This window comes from Tamandua tetradactyla, chromosome 5 (genome assembly GCF_023851605.1).
Source record: "Tamandua tetradactyla isolate mTamTet1 chromosome 5, mTamTet1.pri, whole genome shotgun sequence".
NCBI lineage: Eukaryota > Metazoa > Chordata > Mammalia > Pilosa > Myrmecophagidae > Tamandua > Tamandua tetradactyla.
The window spans coordinates 70,201,040-70,207,039 of NC_135331.1; the positions used below are offsets into that span (position 1 = coordinate 70,201,040).

General features: G+C 38.8%; 1 non-coding gene across 1 annotated transcript; it reads left to right on the forward strand.

Moving 5' to 3' along the window:
* Positions 1 to 3,835: 3,835 nt before the first annotated feature.
* On the forward strand, positions 3,836 to 4,026 carry LOC143685472 (U2 spliceosomal RNA). The gene has a single exon (XR_013176696.1). It is a non-coding gene; the product is annotated as a U2 spliceosomal RNA (small nuclear RNA).
* The last annotated feature ends 1,974 nt before the right edge of the window (positions 4,027 to 6,000 follow it).

Consider the following 6,000-nt stretch of genomic DNA (forward strand, 5'->3'; position numbering starts at 1 on the left):
AATCACCCTGGGTTTTTGTCTGCCTCTGCTTATAAGGTCTTGTGAAGCATTCTGAGGCTTCAGAATAAGTTCTGAAGTCAGAGAAACATGAATTCAAATATTGTTCCTGTAACCTTTGCAGATTACTTACCTGCTCTATGCTTCTACTAAGCTGTCTTCAAAATGAAAACTTCTTTACAAAATGCCTGATACAGCGTGTGCATTTAATAAATGCCATCTCTGAAATTCTTCACAGAGAACAGAGTTACAAGATTCATGTTTATCCAAGGATAAGTAGCATCAGCAAAAGACCAAGGTCAGTTAATCTTCTTACAACAGGGATCAACTTTCAAGGTAAAAAATTAAAATAATTATCTTAACATTAATATTTATTAATTTCATTGCATTGAAATCAATAAAATATATATGATTAATTGCAACTATGCACTAATTCTTAGCATAAGAATATTGGGGAATGGATTTGGCATGGAGAGGACACCCATTTTCTTGGAAAAAATTGTAGGATGGCACAATGAAACATCCTTTAGTTCCTCTTACCTTTGTGCAACACCATCAAAGAAGGATCATTTTCACAGACAAAAAATTTTAAATCAAGTGTTTTTGTCAATTTTTCACAGTCATTTAAAAAATCCATTGATATTTAAGCCAGGACCTTTTGAAGATGTTTATGTTATTGCCCTTACCCATTTTCCCTTCTTTAATATCAATTTGTCTGATTTTTCATGTTTTTTTTTCTTTTTCAACTTTACCTAGTCTCCCAATGCATGATTACATGTGATATTGGAGAAGTTCTCTCAATTTTTCATCAATTTCATTAAATTCTGCATCTTTTTCAAGAATTTCAATTTCATTTTGCCATCTACTTGCTTTCTTTTGTCAGATGCTTACAATCCAAGACAGTGTAAGACTGAAAAAGATTTTGGCTGGTTGATCAAGGATAGCAATTCAAACTAACCAAGAAGGGTTGGGTGAAAGGGGAACAATTTTATAAGAATTCAGTTCATCCATGAATATTTTCATGTAATTGCAAATTTTTCTTCCTGTAATGGCCATATCCTAAAGGAATTTAAATAATGAACATGCAGATAAGAACTCCCTGATAATGCCCCTTTGCCTAAGGAAGAATTCATTTCTAAGGAAGAATTTCTTTTTTGTGTCCATCATGCACATAACGGACTAGCATTTGCTTGTCAGATCTCAGCCTGAGTTTAGGGATTGTTGACTTTGCCTAATAGTATCAGTTTCATTAACTTAGTGATTTAAATCAATGTCTCTTTAACTAAAGCTTTAGTAGACCTGTTAAGCAGCATTCTGTCATGATTAGACAATTTATACTCTTAGCAGCAATTCATGATGGTTCTGGTTGCTCTACTTCTTAACCAACACACACATATTGTCAGTCCTTTAAAGTTTGGCCATTTTGGCACAAGTGTAATGGTATCTTATTGAGATTTTAATTTGCTTTTCCTTAATGTCTAATGATGAGGAACACCTTTTCATATGTCTACTGGTTATCAGGATATCTTCTTTAATAGGGTGACTGCTGATCAATGAAAAGGAATGGTAAGGGGTATAGAAAAAAATAGGGGGAACAAAGGTTAAAATATATTGGATAGATGGAAATTCTAGTGGTCAATGAGAGGGAGGGGTAGGGGTATGGTATATATGAATTTTTTCTTTTTTTTTTCTGGAGTGATGTAAATGTTCCAAGAAATGATCATGGTGATGGATATACAACTATGTGATGATATTGTGAGCTATGGATTGTATACCATGTATGAAATGTTCATATGTTAAAAATGTTCATGTTTGTGTGTTGTTTTGTTTTGTCAATAAAAAAAAGAGCCATTGCATCATCAAAAAAATAATAATAAGGTGACTGTTAAAGTCTTGCACATTTAAAAAAAGCTGAAGTCTAAATACAAGTCCTCTGTTGGATATATATATTGTAAATATCTTCTCCCACTTTTTTACTTTTTTAGTGGTGTTAAGGTAGTTTGTAAGTTTAACATCAGTACTATTGCATAACTGTATGAATTAATGTTTATCACCTCAGTATTATTGCTGTATAACTTTATGAATTTATGTGTATTTGTGCATATCATCTTATGAGTTTATATATGAAATTATGTACTCCTAAAGTATGTAAAAGGCAGGAAGTAAAACAAAATGTCTGTGGCGTCTGTCTGCCCTTTGGTCATGTCTGCAGACCCTGTCTCTGGTCATGTGTGCAGACACGGCCTCAGGTCATGTCCACAGAACAGGGTCCTCTGCGCATGTCCCATCTCAGACAAAAGGAATTCCGTACCTTTCCTGTGTTTACTACCTGTTCCCATAGTAACTCCTGCGTTGCTTACCAGCCTATACAATCTGGAAACAAAGAATATTCGGGGCTCAGACTTTGGATAGAGTCCTCTGGGCCCACCAGCAATAAAGTTTTGTCCACTTCTCAGCGGCTCAGGTGCTTTCTTGGGTGATCGGAGTTTTCCCTACTTCAGTGCCTTTTGATTAAACTATTGGGTTTTTACCAGACAAAATATAAAGTATTCTGTTTACTGGTGAAAGCAATAAATTCATTGAATCATCACTTTTCAGTTTTGTTTGACATCAAACTACTTATGATTTTAAATAAAATATAAAATTATTCTTCCTTATATTTGCAGCATGCTTATGAGGAGAATAGGACAGAACAGAGTTAAAGAGATTCACACACATGTATACACTATGACCTGGCAATTCTATTCCTGAGTATATACCCAACTGAAATAAGTCCTTATGTTTACCAATAAGATAAATACAAGGATGTTCAAAACTTCTTTATTAATAATAGCCCCAAATTGGAAACTACTAAGTGCAGCAGAATGGATGAATAAATTATATTAATTCTGGGCATTAAAGAATTTAACCTTACTGAAAAAGAGGTCTGGTCTTAGCTCTCAGCTTTTAGGGCAAAGGTAATTTCCAAGCCCTTGGAAAGTCAGGCTTGATAGGAATGTCTTTGCCTGGGGGCTTTGGTTCAGTCTGTGGGGGAGGAGCGACTGGTCACACCAGAATGGCCAACAATTTGGGGTGGAGCATTGGGTCATGCTTGTAGCAGTACCTTGCAGTGTGAGGGAGACTGAGATCAGTCATGTGGGCAATCAATAATGCATTTTCTGTTGGAGGATTTTCACACACTGATGCCAATAAAGTAACATTTTGTCCTAGGGGATGGGGAGAGGACAACAGAAACTCCATGCTTTCCTGGATTCTACCTTATGCACTTCTCCTCTTGGCTCATTTAATCTGTATCCTTTTCCTGTGAATCCTTCTAGCAACTTATCCAAACAGACAGTGGTTTTGGAAACCCCTGAAATTGGAGTGGGTGTCAGAAATGAGGTCAGTCTTATGTGCACTGTGCTTTTGCAGGTGGTTAGCTGTTACACCTACAAAGAAATACTACATAGCAATGAAAATGAACAAATGACTAACATACACCAATGTGGTAAAGAAACCAGACACCAAGTATATATGATGATTGATTTAAATTAAGTTAAAAAAACAGACAAAACTATAAATAATAGGGGGAACAAATATTAAAATAAATTTAGATTGAAATGCTAGTGATCAATGAAGGGGAGGGGTAAGGGGTATGGGTATATATGAATTTTTTTCTGTTTTCTTTTTATTTCTTTTTCTGAATACATGCAAATGTTCCAAGAAATGATCATGATGATGAATATGCAACTATGTGATGATATTGTGAATTACTGATTATATATGTAGAATGGAATGATCAAAAGTTAAGAATGTTTGTGTTTGGTGTTTATTGGTATTTAAAAAAAATTTTTAAATCATCGCTTCTCAGCCTTTTGGCTAAGATCAAGTGTAGTATCTGTTCTTATCAGTTTAATATCGGATACGTCCTCTATCCAAGGACAATATATTAAATGGATTTTTGGACCAGGGAGATGGAATAGGAGCTTGGTCCGTCCACTCCACGTATCGACCTGGTATTGCAGTACTTCCAGGAATGGTGCACCCCCCTCCTCAATTGCGTGTGAACCGACAGACTTGACTTTTCCTTGCTGTCCTACTTTGCTTCTTTTCTTTACCAGACCAGGATGTCTACAGGCTCTATTCGTGATTTTTCTTCTGAACTGCTTGTACTGCCATTTCTTCTTCATCTGTCTCTTTCTTTCTTTTTTTTCTACTGTCTCATCCTTTATTCGTGGTGATGGCCAACCCAGGTTTCGTGCAAGTGATAAATAAATGCTGGGTAGTAAGTCTTGTGTGAGTACTTTACTTGTGCTACACGCAGGCCCTTTGTTTGATACTTAGTCTCTAACCTGCAATGGACCTTCTCCTTAAAAAAAATTAATATAATAAAATATAAAAATATTAAAAAAAAATTTTAAAAACAGACAAAACTAAACAAAAGTGATAGAGGTGTGAAGTATAGTTATCCTGTGTGGGGGTGGTATTGACTGAAGTAAGCCTTCTGGGGTGTTGGAAATTTTTTTTATCTTGAGCTATGTGGTGGTGACATGAGTATGTGTAAAAATTAGTTGAGGGGACTTCCTGGAAGATGGCGGCTTAGTAAGACGCGCGGATCTTAGTTTCTTCTCCAGGACACCTACTAGGGGAGTAGAAATGATACAGAAAGCGCCCAAAGCCACAACAGAGATAAAAAAGACAGCGTACCCCATCCTGAAACGGCTGGCTGGCTGAGAGAAGCAGCTCGGGTGAGATCGCCGAGGCGCGCGGGCCTTACCGGGCGGGGTGGCAAGCGGCCGGAGTTACTCCCTTCCCCCTTCCCGGGCCGGCTGGGAGAATTGGAGAGGTGGTCCCCTGAAACCAAGGCGACTGGCGCCCACACCACGCGCAGCCCCCGGACCAACTGAGAGAATTGGATCGGAAACCCCCAGTCCGCGGAGAACGGTGACCCCGTGACTCCCGGGGAACGTGCACTCTCTCGGGCGGGCCGCTGCCGCTGGCGCCCTCCCGCCACACTTGTTGCCCAGGGCCGACTAGGAAATTCGGACGGGCTCTTTCCCTGGCTGCGGCGACCAGCAACCCTCCCTGCGTTCAGACACCCTCCCTGCGTTCGGACCCCGGGCCGGCTCAAGCCGCTTCGGCTAGCGAACCCCCAGGACGGCGAGAGTTTTCCAAAGTTTAAGGTCCCACAGCACCTTTTACTGGTGGGACCCGCAGACAAACGTGTGCCACGAGCGCCACCTACTGGGCAGGATAAGAAAAACAGAACCCAGAGATTTCACAGAAAAATATTACAACCTTGCTGGGTCCAACACCAAGAGAAATCTGAATAAATGCCCAGACGCCAGCAGCAGAAGATAACTGTCCACGCTCAAAAGATTGAGAATATGGCTCAGTCAAAGGAACAAACCAATAGCTCAAATGAGACACAAGAGCTGAGACAACTAATGCTGAATATACGAACAGAAATGGAAAACCTCTTCAAAAATGAAATCGATAAATTGAGGGAGGACATGAAGAGGACATGGGCTGAACATAAAGAAGAAATAGAAAAACTGAAAAAACAAATCGCAGAACTTATGGAAGTGAAGGATAAAGTAGCAAACATAGAAAAAATAATGGATAGCTACAATGTTAGATTTAAAGAGACAGAAGATAGAATTAGTGATTTGGAGGATGGAACATCTGAATTCCAAAAAGAAACAGAAACTATAGGGAAAAGAATGGAAAAATTTGAACAGGGTATCAGGGAACTCAAGGACAATATGAACCGCACAAATATACGTGTTGTGGGTGTCCCAGAAGGAGAAGAGAAGGGAAAAGGAGGAGAAAAACTAATGGAAGAAATTATCACTGAAAATTTCCCAACTCTTATGAAAGACCTAAAATTACAGATCCAAGAAGTGCAGCGCACCCCAAAGAGATTAGACCCAAATAGGCGTTCTCCAAGACACTTACTAGTTAGAATGTCAGAGGTCAAAGAGAAAGAGAAGATCTTGAAAGCAGCAAGAGAAAAACAATCCA